Raw genomic sequence first — 19,733 nt, 5'->3', positions numbered from 1 at the left:
GAGAGAACGTGCACAAGCGAGCTGTCACTGCTCTTCCTTTTGCTCTTCACTGTTTTCTGACACCATGAATGGCTGCACTCCACCATGTGCCACTCTGCTTGGAGCCAGCTGAGTATGGACTGAAACCTCCACTAACTGTGAGCTAAATAAACCTTTCCTTCCTTAATTTTGGGTGTTGGGTATTTTGTCCCAGCAATGATAGAAAAGTAACTGAAACACCTTTTCACTGTACTTTCTAGTCTTTTTCAGATTCCACAAATTAGGGAGAATGTGCAATATTTGTCTTTCAGAATCTCCCTTATTTCATTCAACATGACGATTGTTACTCTTGGTTGTCAACTTGATTGGATTGAGGGACACCTAGGAGATAGGCACAGCACACATTGGTGTGTGCCCCCAACTCATGGGGGTCTGGCTTTTTTGCTGCTCTTGGCTTCCAGACTGCTTTGCATTGGGCAGGTTTCCTCTGCTCTGTTCTTCCATTGTGATGCTTCTGCATTGGATCCCAATGACCAGGGACTGAAATCTCTGAAACCCTGAGCCAAAGTCAAGATTTCCTTCTCTGAGTTGTGTGTCTCGGGTATACAAAACAAGAACCTAACTAACTATGCACCACCCTCTCCTGCACCATCAGACTTGCCTATCAGGTTATTCCCAGCAGTGTTCAAACATGGGGCATCACTTCTCCAGCATTTAAACATGTGTGAGAGTGTGGTGAATGTGTGTGTGTGTATATTTCTCTTTTGGCTCCAACCTTATTGATTTCCGCCTTCCAGAAAACCATATAGAAGTATCTACACTTGCCCCTAATTCTTAATAGTTCCAGGATCTCTGTTCCACCTAAACATGCTTGTCAAGGTCACCAGTGGCTCAGATCTCCATAATCAATTTCATGACAGTATCCACTAGTGCTCACTCCTCTGTGCTTGAAACATCTACCCCTGCTCTGGAAAGGGGAGCCCTCCACTCCCCAGAACACTCCCATCTCACTGGCCACACCTTCTGGGTCTTCTTTTCTGATTCCTCCGTGGCACTTGCTATTTGTCCTCTGGGTGCATCAGGGTGGGTGGAACATTTCCCCTCTCTATTCACCCTCATGCCATTAGGGTTCTCTTTTGACTTCACATCTTTACAAAACATGTGTAGTGACAGGTTTCATGATGATTCCCCTGAGCCCCAGCTGCCTAGTAGATGTCATCTAGTGGACACCTAATAGTTTCTCTAAAGAATCCCGTTCAGACCCAGTTCCTCAACACCCGCACCGAGTCTGCCCTTCCTAGTCTCCCTCAGATAAATAAGTAATAGCTCCTTCTTTTTAAGATGCTTAAGCCAAAGACCCTGAATCCCCTTCCTCACATCTCACAGCTGATCCCTCAGCAACTCTTGCTGGGACCATCTCCAAGGCATAGTTAAAATCAAGCTGTTTCCCCCATCACTACCCCGCATCCCACCACTTCACAGGCTCCTGCATGACCTTCTACTTTTACTCTCAGTCCCCTCTGGCCCTTCCATTCTTAACACACAACCATGTACCCCTGGATGTGTCATCTCTTGGCATAAACCCTTCTGATGATTTGTCAGCTTACTTGGAATAAAGCACAGCCCTGACAGCATCCCGGAGAGCCTCTCATGACCAGAGCCTCCACTTCTCCAACCTCACATCCTTCTGCTTTTATTGTTTACTCCCCCAGCTCCTATTACCTTGAGCCCCTGGCCATAAACTCTTCCAGCACCTCATGTCCTTCCCTCAAAGAATCTCCATTCCCACAGTTCCACAAGCCATTTACTTACCACCTTGAACTCTCACTCCAGTGCAGTCTCACTCTTACTCTCCTATTCGTCATATTTTAAATCACAGCTGCCCTCCCAGAATTCCTAGTCCTATTCCTTTCCTGACTTCTTCCACTACAATTATCCCTATGGGACATTCCATGTTTTACTTAAGTCTTAGTTACCATATCTCTTCCCCCATTGTAGCAGAACCTTGTGTCTTTTCTGTTTGCTTTTGTTTCTCTGAGACAGGGTCTCACTACACACTGTAGGCTGGCCTTGAGCTCACTATGGAGCTCAAACTGGCTTCAAACTCACAATAATCCTCCTGCCTCAGCCTCCCGAGTTCTAGGTTTACAGCCATGCACCACTATGCTCAGCAAGTATCTTTTGTGATACCCTAGTACTTAGAACACTCCCTGACACTGCTTGCAGTTCAGTAAATATCTGATGGATATATAAAGGCCTGGACAGTAGTGGAGGGCAAGAGCTGACCTGGGCTTTTACGTTTACAGAGACAGATAACATGCCATTAAAACAACAGACTTTTAAAAGTTTTGTTCAGTCAGTATTGCCTCATCCCAAACAATGGAGCCTGAGGTAGAGAGGGGGAGTAGAAGCGAGGACTGGAGACTTGGGGTGGTTTCCACTTCCATGCCCCACTCCCAGGTTAGCTCTTCCAATTAACTTAGCAGCTCTAGGAAGTAGCAGCCACCTGGAAGTTGCCAGAGGAACTGGAGCTGGGACACTTGGCAGAAGATATCTACGTGGGTTTCACAGGAGAATGAGCTCAACAGAGCCCTTGATGTTTCCCGTAGACCCAAGACCCTGGCGTGGGACATCTGCTAAGCAGTACCACACTCCCCAGCTGCACTTGAGTAAGTGACAAAGAGGAGCCTGGAAACCTGGCAGGATTGTGGGGCTGAGATGAGAAGATGCTGTCAGCAGACGCAATGTGATCTGTATGACCTGAAATCAGTAGGTACAGATATGTCAGAGTGGACACGTGCCCGAGACTAGAACTCCATCCCTGGGGAATTAATGACATTATAAAAGCCCAAGCCAGAATTTAGCTGCCTCTGAGGGATGCCAAGGGGGGGAGAAAGCCCAAACTAAGTTTAAACATACAATGTTAGGCTTTTCTGCCATCAGGAAATAATATGAGCTCGAAGGGGGGATTAAGCTGACTACAGAAAAATAAAGTTATATTCTTAACATACCCACAGATGTGACTTGAAAGTGTCCTTCGTGCCATCGCATCATGGCTTCTCATAGTTATTTCTATCTCAATTTTTCCTTCTCTTGCTCAAAACATTCAAAAATGAGTTAGCACATGAGCCCCACAAAAACAGAACGAGGCTTCCACATAGTAACCCAGATGTGCCAGAGCCAACCGAGTCTCTGATGCTAGTTTGCCTCAGCCTCCAAAGCGCCAGCAGGGAAAACGTCCTGTCCTCTTTGATTCCAAGTGCTTTCTTAATGTCGTTTCACCATATTTAAGCACTCGGCCTTGGAACATGGAAAGGAGGAAAAAGAAATAAAATCCAACCTGGCTGGCCTTTGGAGTGTCATCTAAGGCTTTAACAAGAAGCCTGGCTGTTCCATGCTCCCAGGCCCCAGGTGCAGGGCTCACTATCACTCAATATCCCAGCCAAGTAAGTCTGATCAAGGTACAGACTGAAAGCCTCTCCCATTTCAGCTAAGAGCAAAGATTCAGTTCCCAGGCATCCAGCACCATAGAGCAAAGACATGTTGCTTCAGCCTTGATCCAGTCTAATGGGCACCCTAATCCCTCCAAAAGCCCAAATCAGTGTGCTTGATTCCAAGTATTTTCTCTCTCACTATCATTTGGTGGTCTTACACATTCCAAGAACATGAATAGAAAAATTGGCAACAATAATTCCAATTCTTCCTTTCTGTGAAATTGGGAAGGGGTCATGGAAGGGGGCAATGGGATAGAACTTTTCTTCTCTTCCCAGGATTCTAGTGGATGACCACTAGAATCAAAAAGTCCTGATCAAATTCATTTATCACCAAGGTTATAAAGCTAAACCTTTGTTCATGATATAGAACCCATTTCTAAAGCAATCTATGGTTTTCATGGTTTTAAGTAGGCCTTTGCCACCTATGTTAAAAGTGCTTTCTCTCTCTTTTTTTTTTCTTTCTCTCTTAAGAGAAATCATTACTGTCAAGATAATAATGTAATAGCCCACCACCACAGTTCTTGTGAGGCTCTGAGTTGACATCTGAGAGGCTAGTCTTCAACAAAGTTTGCCATGATCAATGCTCTTGTTGATTATTGTCAGCTGGATGCCCAACACTGCTACCTCATGGTTCAACATAACTGGAATAATGATACAAGGACTCCTCTAATTCTTCCAAAGATTTAAGAAACAGACTATTTGCTCATGACATACAAATAACGTGTATATAACGTAAGTAATCAAACATAGTACACAAACCTACATGCAAGCAGACAAACACCCAAGTATGTAGATACCCTAACTTCAAACCTATCCTATCCCTTGCATACGACACAGACATATGCTCACATCCAGCTACCATGCTGCTTCACCAGAACACTCTACCCTAATAGCAAAAATTACTTAATCATTTCCATGACTAGATCCTTGGGCTTTCAACCTTTCCTTGACATTCACTGTAGTCTGGTCTCCTCGTCTGTTGAAGGGATCACTACTCTTCATACCCTAACATCAAGCTGGATTGGCAGAGAGAAAGAGAAAGAATGCCTGTAACCAAAGTACTGAAATGTTTTTAAAGGCTCAATGAACAACCATGCCTGACATCCAGCAAAGTCAAATAGATGGTAAGTGGACGTGGTCATTTGCTATCGGCTGATTGCAGACGGGAGGCTACATGGATGGGGGACCTGAAAGGCATCTCAGCCTGCTGGCCCCATCCCAACTCAGGAGTCTAGAAAGACACTCAAATCCATGACTTGGTCTTCAGAAGGCACCGTGACCACATATATCCATGCAGAATGCCTGAAGGAACAGAGATGTATTCAGTAGGGTGGCCGAGATTCCATCTGAGTCCTCAAGCTATGAAGAGGTAATAAAACTTCCCTAATTCAGAATTAGTCTGTGGCCATTCAAATGGGGCCTGAGTAAGGAAAGCTTACCTAAGCTTCATTCCACTTATGTGGACAGTTTTTTGCCTAGTAAAGAGTTCCAGCAACCTACTTAAGAGAAAAACTATTTTTGAAGGCCTTCCCAGGACTGCACAAGCATTCATCAAACTACAGACACTAATATTAGTTATCTTAAATTCAATTTTAAAAGGATTTGGGGGGAGCCTACTATGTGCCAAAGTCAACCTACTTTCTAGTTAACTCTGTGCACTTTCAGACACAAAAGTTACATTACTTTTCAAATACTTTTGAACTTGTTGCTCACTCAGTCTGCCTTCCCTGTGCTTCAGTTCATGCAGGAGAGGGAGACTCCAGGTGAGTTATGAGATCTCATGACCACCCTCGGAGGAACGCGTGCTCAGTAGTAAAGATGCAAAAGCCCCAACCACAGTTCTGCCCCAGACCAGGCGGGAGATGGTGTACAGGCCCAGCAAGGATGGAAAGACATTAAGCTAAACCTCAGGGAAAGCTTCTTCCAGTCCTAGAGATTTCCAAGGAAAACCAAGAATGCCCCTGTAGGAAGAGAAAGGCCTTTTCCTCTCAATGGGCAAGCAGGTCCCTCAGGAGCAAGGGAAAGGCCCCTTGGAGAGGAGGTGGTGGCAGGGTCAGGGAAGAGGCAAGGAGGGCCGGCTGCAGGGAGCTGGGGCTGCCTCTTCCCTGATGAGGCCCTGGAGTTTTCCAGACAAGTTTCACCCTGGGCTGTCCCCCCTGCAGTGTGCATCAGGGAGGAGGGGTACACCCCCGAGGAGACCACAGGAATGCCAAGCAGGAGAAAGGCGCCCCGAGCCAAGGGCTCCAGCACCACCGGGGATCCAATATCGGCGAGTGACTCCAGCCCCCGTAACAGGAGAGACCGTAAAGTATGTGCTCTGCTTCCCAACCAGCAAACACAGCAAATAACCAATTACTCCAAATAGCTAACAGATTTCAGCTCTGATTTCCCTCCCCTCGCCAGCACCCCCCATGCCTTCACTTGTCATTTGATGGGTGATTTGTATTTGCTCTGAGAAAAGGAGAGAAAGAATGAGTCACGAGGAAGGCCCGGATGACACCAGAGATGGGTATGGAACTCCATGATCAGCGCGAGTGGAAGTGGGGAAGCTGGGCTATGCAGGCAACACAGCCAGATGGAGACAGCACTGAAGAACCACATTTCCAGTACCTTTGAACACCTACAGTAATTCTCGTCACACCCTATTATCAACCACATGTCTTCAGCGAACTTATTTTCAGGAGAAGATGAGTATCTCTCTGATTAGCTCCTCTGATACAACCAGAGTACAGGCAAGAGCAGAATGTTCCTAAGGTTATGATGCTCCCCCTTCAATCCCTCAAGTTCAGAGTGCAACTGTGAAGCTGAGAAAAGCCGCCTTAAACTCCTTCTGGAAACACTTCCTCTTTCAGAAACCACACCCAGTAATTGATTCCTTTGCTCAGAAAACCTTTGCTTCAAAGAATTGAGATAAATTGTCAGTACTCAGGAGCTACAACACGGCATCCTCCTAAAACGCAGTTAAGGGAAATTGAAGGCTTCTCTAGGAGAAATGGACGGTGAAATAAATGCACAATGGATCAGAACACAGATAAGCAAAAATCACCTCCACAAGGAAGACTTAACCATACGTGCGAAGAGAGTAACATATTTGGAAAAATAATACATAGATGAAAAATGCAGTAGATCTACCTGGAAGAACAGATGAAGAAGAACACAGGTTAAATGTTTCCATAGTCCACACTAGCATCAGCAGGGCAGAAGTCATCAGGTTTAAGGATTATTGCTGTCCTACCTTTGGAGATGGACATTTTAGTCCATGTTGGTCAGTTGCCAGTAAATAGTAAACAGCGCTTCCCTCTTTCTCACACTGATTTCCCACCCATCTCCATTCACTATTTCTTCTCCCATCTGCTGAGCTGGACCAGCATTCAATGTCATGTGTACCAAGCAGGTGTGTGTTTCTCACTGTAAACTCACAAACCAGTGACCTTGGTTGAGAGGCTTGAATAATAAGCATCTCACACTGAGAAAATTGGTTCATCAGGTGTCTGAGCCCACAGGGTTTAGGATCCACCAGCCAAGTCGATACACTATTCCCTAACCTAACAGCCTGGCCCAGTAGGCCTGGGGCAAGGTCAGCTTCTCCTTTCCTTAAGAAACTCTTCTACAGCATAGGAATCCGTAGGCAAGGACTGCAGCCTTCACATAGGTAGCTACATCTGGCCACCACAGTAAACAGAGGAAACAAACCCTCCACACCTGGAGTGCCTTGTTACTCCTTCCATCCTGCTGCATTTTAAACTGGCAAAGTCAAACTCAAGTAGATCTAAACTATCTCTTTCTGCCTTTTACTGAGTCTTGCATGAGAAGGGTCTGGGTATTCATGGGCAGGCTCTGCCTGAGCTCCCAAACTTGACAAGCAAGGATTCTTCTCTGTGGGGATAAATCAAAGACAGCAAGAAGACAGCCAGGTATACAAGAAGGGGATCAGTCTGATCACTAAGGCCAATGTCTCCCTCAGCTACACTGGGTCTAAAACAGAATGAGACAAATTGCTCCATTATACACACAAGAAGTCTCAGGAAGGCACCACAAACAAGAAATTATAGAGTATATAGCACTAAGGGAGATACAACCTGCCTGATGAAAAACACGACTGCCAGATTTTTTTTTTTTTAAAAAAGAGTTCTTTTTTTTTTTTTTAATTTTATTTATTTATGTGTGTGTGTGTGTGGCCAGCTCAGCCCACCAGGGGGCGGGTCTGGCTGGCATGTGGTGCTGGGGGATTGAACCACTGTCAGCTGTGCTTTGCTAAGCTTGTTCTAAGTAGGTGCCTTAGACCACTGAACCATCTCACCAGCCCGACTGCCAGATTTAAAATTAAAAAAAAAAAGACTTTGATTCCCAGCAAAACAACAAACTAGATGACCAGAGCAATCCTCCAAGCAAGAGCATCTGAATTAACAGATATCTTTAAAATCTATTTTATATGCATGGGTGAAGGGATGGGGATGTAAAGAAAATCCTTAGGGGCAAATGAAAAGGGAAAGAGCAGAGAAACAAGGAGCTAAATGCATGCTGCTGTGGTGCTCAAAAAGCCTCAGACTGAGCATTTAGCTTTAAGTGAATCTGATTTGTAGTGTCGCCTGTAAAAGTAAACACAAATCCTCTGGGGAAGAAAGTGACTTTCACCTAGGCCTCAAAAAAGTCTGGGATAAGATTCCCAGGAACAGGAGGTGCTCACAATCAAAAATAGTGAAACACAAAAGGAACGAGACACCGTGAGCAAGAGCCAACTAGCACCACCAACTGCAGAATGAGCCCTGTTAGAATACAGAAGGCAGAATTGCCCAAAACACTTTAACGAAGACTGTCTAAAGGAATAAAAGACGTGTATGTTTAATATGGCAAAGGGACAAGAAAATTTCAAAAATAAACAAGCAGATTTGGACAAACTATAGCTACTTTGAGAAATAAAAATGCAATACTTAAGACTAAACACTCAATAAATGGGATTAAATAACAGATCTGAAATAACAGATCCAGGTTTCTAGAAACCTCCAAGATATAGCTTCAGAAATTAGCAAAAGCGCAATACAAAGAAACAAATAGCACAGCTGCCCCTGAGAAACTGCAGGACCCCCACACAGGGACCATAAACAGAAGATGCTCAAATTCCTCAAACAACATTTGAGAACAATCCAGAACTAACAAAAGATGTTTTTAGAAAATAAAAGCCTTCAGAGTTAGGAGGACAACAGCACAATGGAAGCCAGGAGGTAGGGCTGACAATATAATGGTCAGCGAAATGAGTATTTCCAAAAGAAAGGGACAGTAAAATTATTTTCAACACTAGAAAATGAAAAGTGACCCCAACTATAAGAATTTCAATAGGCTCTACTTTGGGGAGAAAGAAAATGATCCCAAAAGAAAGAAATGTGACAGACAAAAAGAAATAGCAGATGGGAATATCACTTAAAGAAAATTTCATTACTTAAAAAGTAAAAATGCCGGGAGCAGCCATAACTGCCTCTGGGATGCCAAAGGGGCCCATATAGCGGTCACCAGAGGCTGAGTGGGTTGGGGACGGAGAGGACACAGTTCTGCAGACATGGTGTGAAGACAGACAAGAAAAGCAAGAAGACATTCTTTGAGGAGCTAGCAATAGATGCCAAATGGGCTGAGGAAGAAGAAAAAGTGCTCAAAGAGAAAGAACAATAGTAGCAGCAGCAGCAGCAAGAAGAATCGAGACACTCAGGACAGCCCACGGAGCAGAACATGGGCGACAAAAGAGAAGAGCAAGCTCAGGGGCGCCTCAGCGCTCTCTGCTCCGGCCTGTGCTGAAGAGGATGGTGGCTGCTCCAGTACCCTGAAGAGGAAAGAAAACCAAAGATAGTAGTGTTTTAGAATGAGGAAGGAAAGAGGAGGAAAAGCATTCTCCTAAGCCTGCAAAGCCAGAGAAAACTTGGATCAACACGGTTGTATCTGAGGAGTGACAGCCTAGGCTCGAAGACAGAAGGGCAAAAGAAGAAAAATCAAAAGGGAAGGCCACGCCTCAAAATAAACTTGCTCTCTTATAAAATGATCTTATAAAAAAAAATAAACTTGCTGCTTTGAACAATGAAGACAAAGGTACAGAAGAAAAAGAAGAGGGAGGGAAACAGGAGAAAGAGGGAAAGGAGGAGGAAGAGGAGGAAGAGAAATAACACAATGAAAGGAGCCTCCAAACAAGGGAAAGAGAATAAGGCAGGACAGGGTTCAGGGGAAGGAGGGAGGAGAAGAGGAGGGCAGGGAGTCTAATGAGGATAATCTACACTCATCTTAGCAAAAAGGACAAAAGTCTGAAGAAACAAGTGGATTATGAGCACCAGGTGGTTTTATTAAAAGCAGTTAATGCCGCCACTCACCTCCTCACCCTAGTCGGCCGCCTCTACAGATGGTGGGATCCAGTCGCAAGGAAAGGCCACACCCCTCAAGCGCATTGCCAGCCGTGCCCTGAGCATCCCTCCCAACACTAACGTGTGAGCAGGAGGTGACAGCAGCTGAGATGCCAGCAGTGCGGGCCACTCTTTTCAGCCTATACCAAGAACTGAAGCTGTGGAGGAAGAGTGCTGGCTACAGGGACAGCTGATATAGGAGGATAACACATCTGCCAAGAGGCTCGAGAAGTTTGTGAGGCACTGTGGCCCACTGGAGCAGCAGCCACAGCGGCTGAAGTGTGGCAGGACCTGGTTGACCTAGGCTGTGACCCTGAGATGCAGAATCAGCCCATGAAGTTCTCCAGAGGGCTGGTGCATGTGGGTTTCCCTGGCCCGAAGTACGGTACATGGAGCCATGCTGTTAATGTTGGATGGCCCCACTAGCCACCTGGACCTCAGTGGTGTCATCTGCCTGAAGAGACACCTTCGGCACTGTTGGAAGACGCTGCTGATCACCTCCCATGACAAGGAATTCCTAGAACAACATCTGCGCTGACATCATCCATCCTGATGCCCAGCTCTATTACAACAGGGGGCAGTTATATGACCTACAAGAAGATACACCAGCCGAAGCAGAAGAACAGCTGAAGCAGTAGAAAAAGCTGGAAAAAAATCTGAAGGACAGTGGCAAGCTCACCAAATAGGCAGAGAAGCAACGAAGGAAACTCTGAAATCACAATCGAAATGCTGGTAGAAAAACCAAATGAGGAATCCCAGGAGGCCCCTGGCCTCCTGAAGTGCCCCAAGGAGTACACTTCACCTTCCCACACCCCCTGATGCTCACCCTTCCTGAGCTGGGCCTGCACAAGGAAGCATTTGGTTATGAAGGGCGGAACCAACTCTTTAAGAACCTAGATTTTGGCGTGGATTCAAGGGTCTGTACTGTGGCCCCTAATGACAAGGGGAAGGGTACACTGTTTCTGCCACAGACCAGCAAGTTGATACCAACCTTCAGAGAGATGAGAAAGAGCCATCAGCTAAAAATTTGCTTCTTCAACTGGCACTATGGAGAACAGCTGCACGTGGAAGAGACACCCACCAATACTACAAGGGTCACCAACTTGCCCTACAAGGATGCACACAAGCACTTGAGCTGCTTTGGCCTGAAAAGTCATGCCCACACCACGCAGGTCTGCAAACTGTTTGGTGGGCAGGAAGAAAGCCCAAGCTGTGTTTGCAGAGCTGGCCCAATGGGAGCATGATGTCCTCATCCTAGACAAGCGAGCCAATAACTCGAGTGCAGAGTCCACTGATGTTCTGAAGGAGCAATGACCATCACAGTGCCGTGACCATCATTGGCCATGGTACACGACTCATCACAGAAACCAGCTGCCAGCTGTGGGTGATAAAGGAGGAGAGCTGCCAAATTGATGGTCACTTCGGGGACTACAGGCCAGAGGTGTTGGTGGCCCTGGGTGAAGTCACAATCACCTGGCTCCGAGAGTGACCTTTTCCCCCTCGAAGGCTCCTGTGAGACAAACTTATGTGGCCTCTAAGTTCCCCTGGTCTCCCTCTAGCTGGAAATTTGCAGCTGACTCAGTGACCACTCTGGCACATAAAGGCGGATGTTACCTTGCTACTTCCTCAATTGCTTCCTTTTCTTTGAAAGATTTATGTGTTTTCTTTTGAAAAACAAGGCTAGCCTCACCCTTGACATCCCTCTGTACAGACTGAGTTGACCTACATTTCTGTGAGATTGCACCTAGCCAACTTAGGTGGCCTCTGGTATCGTCTTGTCACCTGGGGGGCTTGCTGGATAGCTCAGTGACAAGACTGGTCACTCCGAAGCCAGCCACTGGTCGGCCCTGAATCTTCAGACTTGGCTATCCTCTGCCCCCCGGACTCTGAGTGACTCTCCTCTTTTCTGGTGAATTTAATGCTGATGTGGAGACACACACAGCTTTTGAACCTCAGAGCTGGAGATGACCGTGAGGCCTATACTGTTCTCCAGCCAAGATTTGCCGCCTGTGATCAACTGTGCTGTGGGGGACTCGAGGGCAGGAGAGGGGAGCTGCTTCTCCCTTTACACGGGGAAGGAATAAAGAAAAGGAGCTGCTACCACCAAAAATGAACAAGTTTAAATTAGAAAAAAAAAATGCTGATAAATAAGGTTTAAAACAACAGAATTAAAATATTAAACAAAAATTTGGAAAGTGGTACATGATTAAAGTATTCTAAGTTCTTTATAAAATCTGGAACAGGCTACACATGCCAGATGAAAAATATGGCTGCTAAATTTAAAATTAAAATAAACACTTTACTGAGTTAAATCTGAGTGTTAAAATGTCCATACTAGTAATTAAAGGAATTGAAGTCAGGTATAAAGGTGAAACTAAAAAAACGGAGGAGAGAGAGAGAGACAGAGAGACAGACAGACAGACAGAGAGAGACAGAGAGAGAGAGAGAGAGAGAGAGAGAGAGAGAGAGAGAGAGAGAGAGAGAGAGAGAGACAAGATGACACATTGAAAAAAAAAAAGATTCCATTTGCTGTTTATAAACAAGACACTGAAAACATATAGCCACACAAAGTTAAAAGTAAATTAAAAGAATAAACCAGGAAAATGTTAACCAAAAGAAAACTGCTAGATTATAGGGCCAAAGAGGAAAGTGATCGATGACGTAGAGTGCGCCTAAGGAGAGTCACATGGAGAGAAAACATTCTCTCAGGCTTTCACAAAGAGCACATTGGCCAAGCAATGGCCGTGACTCATCCACATGGCTGACACTGACAAAGGTTCTACAATCTGAGGTACAGGATCTCAGGATAAATCCTGAGGGGATTTCACTAACCTTATCAGACTCAAAAGCTACAACTCTTGTCGCATAGTTCCTGCTTTACCTTGGTCTTAACCATCCAGAAGAAAAGTATGAAGATGAAATATAGGAAGTAAAGCCATGGTGTTATGTTGAGCTGTAGGGGACTCAGGTCAACAATTTCTGACATTGCCAGTCAAGTGGAAGACCCAATACTATTATGGGCTACAGGACTCTTTTAGAATATTTTGCTCAGTTAACACACCTATAATATTCAAATGATGGAACTAAACAAAAAAGGGGATACAGATGAATGTCCATTTTGTATCTGTGTATTCAAAATGGTTAGGATAGATATATATTTACATTCTCTTAATGAATAGAGGGATTTGCTCTAATAGTGTTTATAAATAGGATATCAAGTCCACATCTTGTACAGCAATTAACCACTGGGAAGAATGTATGCAATGTGTTAATTATTGAAACTGTCCTACCAATTTGATTTGAAACTGTCCCATTGCTATTTGTTTCTCAATAAAATTATGGGGGAAAAAAGAAAAAAGAAAAAAAAGAATGTAGATACTCATAGTAGTTACTGGTGATGTCCTGGATTTCTGTTGGGCCTGTTGTGATTTTCCCCTTTTCATTCCTAATCGTTTGAATCTGTGTTTTTTTTTTTTTTTTTCTTTCCTTTGTTGATGATGTTGGTTAATGGTTCATCAATTTTATTTATACTTCTGAATAAACAACTGTTTGATTCAAAAGAAAGAAAGAAAGAAAGAAAGAAAGAAAACTGCTGCTGCTATATTAACATAAACACAACCGTCACTTTTCTATTTATCTTTTTGAGACAGGGCCTCACTACATAACTACACAGCTCGTGCTGATCTTGAGCTTGCTCACTTTGGCCTTGAACTCACAACAATCTTAACTGCTGCAACTTCCCAAATACTGGCATTACAGACACATGTCACAATGCCTGGCTTAAAACAGACTTTTTAAAAAAACTCATTAATGGGGATCTTAAATAGCAGAGAGACACATTGTTAAAAGATTCAACTATCCAGGAAGATATAAGAATTCTAAACTTGTGTGGACCAATAACAAAGTACCAAACACATAAAGAAAAAGCAGGCAGAATTATAGGAAACTAAAGAATGTCACATCAAAGCAGGACATGTTGTTCACTCCTTTCCAAGAACCTGATAAACCACAACCATACAAAATTCAGAACAAATATAGATTTAAAAAATATACTTAACAAACCTGTTCTAAATGGACACGTTATATGTAAAACACATTTGGAGAATACACATTCTTTTCAAGGACACATGGGACATTTACAAAAATTGACCTTTACCTAGACTATAAAGTATGTGTCAGGGCATTTTTAAGCATTATTACACATGGATTACATTTTCTGGACCATTGTACAGTTACACTGAAAAGCAGTAACAAAAAAAGATAACTTAAAATGTAAGTTAGAAGCTTCCAAAGCATATTTTAAGGTAATTAAGGTGTCAAAAAGAAATAATAGAAAATATTCAGAGTGAAACATAACAAAATTTTCAAATCCTGTGGGATGCATAAAAACAGTATTTAGAATGAATTTTATAGTCTCCAATGTTTACACAAAAGTTAAAAATACAATAACCACCCCAAATAGAAGGAAGGAAATAATAAAGAAAACAAATTAATAAGCCAGAAAACAATACAGAAGATAAACTAAAAATTGATTCCTGGAGGACTGAAAAGAACCTGACAAATTCTGGCAAGAATAATAAAACATAATCTTAGGAATGAAAGGAGACAAACTAGATAAAGAAGAAAATATTTTAGAAACATTAAGAGGGTATTATGAAAAATGCTACACCAATAAATTTAAAAGGAAATGGATAAGTCCCTATAAAATATAAATCACCAAAAATGACTTACCTAGAAATAGAAACTCTCAAAGGTCCTATAAACATTTTTTAATTGAAACAGCAGTTTAAAAGTTCCCCAAGAAGAATGCTTCGTCTAGACAGTTTTACAAGTGAATCTGTCAAACACTTAGACATTAGATAATGCCAGTCTTATATGTTATTTTAGATACTACTAACAACGTACCTAAATTCAAGCCACTTCATGAGGTAACTATAATGTAGACACCAAAACTTTAATGGTACAGAAAGAGAAACATCGAGCCATTATCACTCATAAAAATTGATTCAAAAAATCTTAAGCTAAATATTTGCAAACTAGCTCCAGCAATGCAGGAAAATAAAAAGATAATATATTATGACCTGGTTAATTTGTTTCAAAAATGTTTCAACACAAAAATGAAAAAGACATCTATCAATGCAAGTCACCACAATTACAGAAGAAAAAATGATATGATTAACTCAACATATATGTAAACAGCATTTACTAGAACTTGACAAAATTCAGAATAAATCTCTTCGCCAACTAGCAACAGTTCATCTCATAAATTTCATACTTGGTGATGAAATGTTAAAGTAATTCATCTTAAAATTAGGAGCAAAAAAGAATATTCTCTGTAACCATAAAAATCCCACTGCAGGTCCCCATCAGTGCAGCAAAGAAAGATAAGGAAAAAAATTTTTAAAAAAAAGAAAGAAAGAAAACATTCACAGAAGAATCAAAACTGGAATTAATGCAAATTAGATAATGGATCACATAGAAAACCCAGGAAAACCTCTTGAATCAATAAAAGTAACCAAAGAGTTGAGCAACATTTCTGGATAGAAGACCAGTATATGAAAATCAACTGTGTTTACTTAAACAAAAACTAATAAGGAAATGTACCTTTAAATAACAACAAAACATAAAAGAGCTAGAACTAAGCCTAATAAAAGTTATACCACACTTATTTGATGAGTTATAAAATTATTAAGACATTAACACCTAAATAGAGATGTTTATAGTTTAAACAAAAATATTATAAAACTGTCTATTCTTCCCCAAATTGACCAAGATACCAGCTTTAATTCAATCACAAAGGCCCAACAGTTACTTTTGTTTAGTGTAAATGAAGGTGACAAGCTGATTCTAAACTGAGGTAGAAAAGCAAGGGACCTGAATAGTTATAAAACTGCTGAAAATAATATGGGATATCTTTTTAAAATCAGATATCAAAGCTTATGAGAAAATTATAAAATAAAAGATATGTGGATTATTAGAACAGAAAAATAGACCGGTAAAATAGAATAGCAAACATACAAATAGACTCATACTTCCTTGGCATTCTTAAAACACAGTTGTCATAATTGATTAATGAAAAGGTCATTATGATAACGTAATAGTCACACAGAACACGGCTATTCATACGGGAAATATTTAAAAACTAAACCTCTACCTCACAGTACACACACACACACACACACACACACACACACACACACACAAGCTCCAGATGGAATAAGAACTTAGGCAGGCTTAAGTATGAAAGCAAAATTTTATAATCTTTAAAAGAAAATGTAAATAAATACTACTTTTTAAAGGCTTTTTCTCAAGAAAAGAGAACAAAATGTTAACTCAAAATACCCCCAAATATATATAATTGGAATTTCAGAGTAGAGAGCTCAAAAATTACCCCCCACGCTAGTTTGGATAAAAAAACAACCATAAGGCCCAGCCAGATAGCTCAGTGGACTAAAGCACTTGCTTTGACAGAGCACAGTGGCTAGGGGTTCGATCCCCAGCATGCCATGCTCACCCCACCCGTGGGACACACTGAGACAGCGATTGAGACTGGGTGTGGTGGCAGGCCTATAAAATCCCAGTGCTTGGGAGGCTGAAAACAGGAGAATCACTACAAGTCTGATCTACATAGTGAGCCCTGCACACCCTGTAAGACCCTGTACACCCTATACACCTTGTCCTAAATTCATGGAAAAAAAAAAAAAAAAAAAAAAACACAAAACAAATGAAATTGTACTAAGTCTAATAAAGAAAATAAGATAAATACAGTAAAGTAAATACGCAAAACTAAAGGTGAAGATGGAAACAGAACAGATGCACAAGTGTTTTCTTCTACAGTCCTTGCAATACAAATCCATCCTACTGCCAACAAGTAACAAGTGGGCATCTCCATGCTACCGAATTGACCGATAAAGTAGAAAGTGATCAAAGAATTCCTCCCAACAAGGGCCAGTGAGATAATTCAATGGATTAAGGGCCTGCTTAGGCAAGCGCAGGGACCAGAGCTCCATCCCAGGCACAATGAGCCAGGGACCAAGTCCAGGTATGGTGGTGCACACCTGTAATCCCAGGGCAGGGTAGACTGAAAACAGGAGGATCAGTACAAGTCCAAGTTATATAGTGAGATCCTACACAAAATACAAAAAAAATTTAAAAAAGAATCCCTCCCAATAAAAGGGTGCAGGCCCAGTTTTAAACATGAGTTGCACCAGGGCAGTTGCATTTTATACAATTACACAAGATTTATATTCCTAAAATCTTTCTGTAATTCAAAACTTGCAAAATCCAACACCAGGCCAGGTGTGATGTGCACTCCAGTAATGCCAGCACTTAGGAGGCTGAGGCAGGATAATTGCTGCAAATTCAAGGCTAGCCTGGGCTACAGGAGCGAGTTCAAGGCTATACTGAACTATACAGTGAGACTCTGCCTCAATAAACTCCCAAAACCCCACAATTTTCAAGAAAAAAAAAGTAACCCTGGTAATTATCTAAATCATAAGCATAATTCACATGGCCACCCACATTTTCCCATTTGTAATTTTATTTATATTGGCTGATGTATATTATTTGTTTTGAAACTTTATTAGTGCATGTTTGCAATACATTCCTCATAAGGAGTTGGTACATATGCATAGCTGTTCTTCATAATTTTACCTTTACTTTCTTTTGTTCTTTTTTTTTATTTTTTATATTTTAGGGAAAGGCCTACAGGGTGTTCAGGGTCTCACTATTAGATCAGACTCATAGTGATTCTCCTGTTTACAGTCTCCTAAGAGCTGGGATTACAGGCGCGCGCCACCACACCCAGCCTCTTTACTTCCACTTTCCCTCCCCACTTCCATTCCCAGGTCCCCATCCCAGGTGTAAAATGTCTACCTCATTTCCTATCATCTTTCTATTATTTCACTCTTTAAATCATTTATATTTTGGATTTCTCATATATGAGAAGCCATGTAATATGTAACTTCCGATGTCTGATTTAGCTCACTTAGCATCATGGTCACGAGTTTCATCCATTGTCCTACTCATCCTTCCCTATGGCTGAGTAATATTCCACTGTATGTCACATTCATCGGCTGAGGGACGTGGATGCCATTTCCAAGAGTCATCTATCGTGGGTTGTGCAGTTAGAAACATGAATATGCATATATCTCTGTATTATGATATCTTTAACTTTTTGGAGAAAGTACCCAGAGGGTTATACCTGGTTTGAATAGAATTTCCATTTATAATTTTTTGAGGAATGTCTATAATGTGGCCATCACTTTTTAAATTACAGGATTGCTAGTCACTTTTAAGTTTAGACTGATTCATATCATCACACATGTGGTACATGAACCAATACTTTCAAAATCTTTATCGTATCATTTGCACCTCACATACATAACACTCAGCGTGGTTCTAGTGTATTGTACTGTAAGAGACAATAATCCAATAAAAACATAAAACAAATGAAATTGTATTGTCTAATAAAGAAAATAAGATACAGTAAAACAAATATGCAAAACTAAAGATGAAGATGGAAACAGAACAGATGCACAAGTGTTTTCTTCTACAGTCCCGCATTACAAATCCATCCCACTGCCAACAAGCAATGTGGGTACATCCACGCTACCCAAATCGACCAATGAAGCCCTCCCAACAAGGGCCGGCCCCACCCCCAGGCACACTGAGCTGGGGACCAAGTCTGGGCGTGGTGGTGCACACCTGTAATCCCAGCATGGAATTACACCTGAAAAATATTTTTTAAGAAGGATTTTTTTTTTTTTTTTTTGGGCTGGCTCAAGTTGCCTGAAGGGCAGGTCTGGTAAGGCATGAGGATCTGGGGATCGAACCACGGTATCTGAGCCTGACTGCATTTGCTTAAGCAGGCACTTAAACAACTGAGCTAACTGGAAGGCCCCTGAAAAATATTTTTAAGGAGTTGTTAAACCCCGATATCTAAGCCTAAAAGTAGTATTATTAAAGATGCAAAAATTCTAAGAACAATATTAATAGAAATGCCAAAATCCTAATAGTAAAGCCAACCCAGTATATAGCACAAGTTCTGCTTACAAAGTTCCTGTGCCCCAGGACGGACAGACGCTACGCCCTGTCTGCCAACAACCCGACTGAGGCCCGAGGTCAGCGGAGGCTTGTTGGTGTGCATGGCAACCCTCAGCAGGTACGCCGTTTGTTTACCAACCGCCAACCGCCACACGTACTTGTGATAATTGATGTGTGTTACCAAAACATAAAATTTGAACTTAATATACTCTTGAATGGTTTTTTTTTTTTTAAAATGAAGTCCAAGTGAGATAGCACAAAGTGTGTGGGGAGAATCTTCTATGTTAAAAGAACTTTTCATTCAGGTATTTTTGCAAGTATTATTAAGTTCTCAACTTTTAAAGTTAAAAATTACACAGAATTGCCTGTGCTTTATAGCAAAAAGATGACAGGATACCCGATTCAGTACACTGAAATCCAAAGCAGAGGGCACACATCAGACGATTATAAAGGAAGATACGCCAGATTTAGTTAAAATGAAACTGCGTATGCACATACACACAACTTTAAATTAGTACCTGATTTGCGACTTATTTGCAATTATCCAAGCAACTACCTGTGAGATGGCATTGGACAGGAGGGATTCAGTCCTAGAAAATTACAACACCAGGACTAACTGACCAATCTGTGTGTACTCCAGGAATACAGGAAAACTATACATTATCTTAGCAAGGCAATGAAAATAAAATGACCATCTTGATAAATACCAAGTAATATGTGATTAAAAAAAAAAAATTTTAAAAAAAGGGGCCAGGAAGATGGCTCAGTAGACTAAGTGCTTCCCTGGTAAGAGCAAGGGCCTGAGTTCAATCTCTGGTTCTGCCAAAAGAAAAAA

General features: G+C 41.9%; 1 protein-coding gene and 1 pseudogene across 17 annotated transcripts in view; one reads left to right on the top strand and one right to left on the bottom strand.

Annotated features, from left to right (window-relative positions):
* The window catches only part of Dysf (dysferlin), a 233,667-nt gene that overhangs the window by 47,201 nt on the left and 166,733 nt on the right, over positions 1-19,733 (bottom strand). The window lies entirely within an intron of this gene.
* Positions 8,954-11,342, top strand: LOC111817462 (annotated as a pseudogene).

This window comes from Octodon degus, unplaced genomic scaffold (assembly GCF_000260255.1).
Source record: "Octodon degus isolate 3935 unplaced genomic scaffold, OctDeg1.0 scaffold00058, whole genome shotgun sequence".
Classification (NCBI taxonomy): Eukaryota; Metazoa; Chordata; class Mammalia; order Rodentia; family Octodontidae; genus Octodon; species Octodon degus.
The sequence above is the reverse complement of the archived record's forward strand: the minus strand, read 5'-3'. Positions and strand labels throughout refer to the sequence as shown.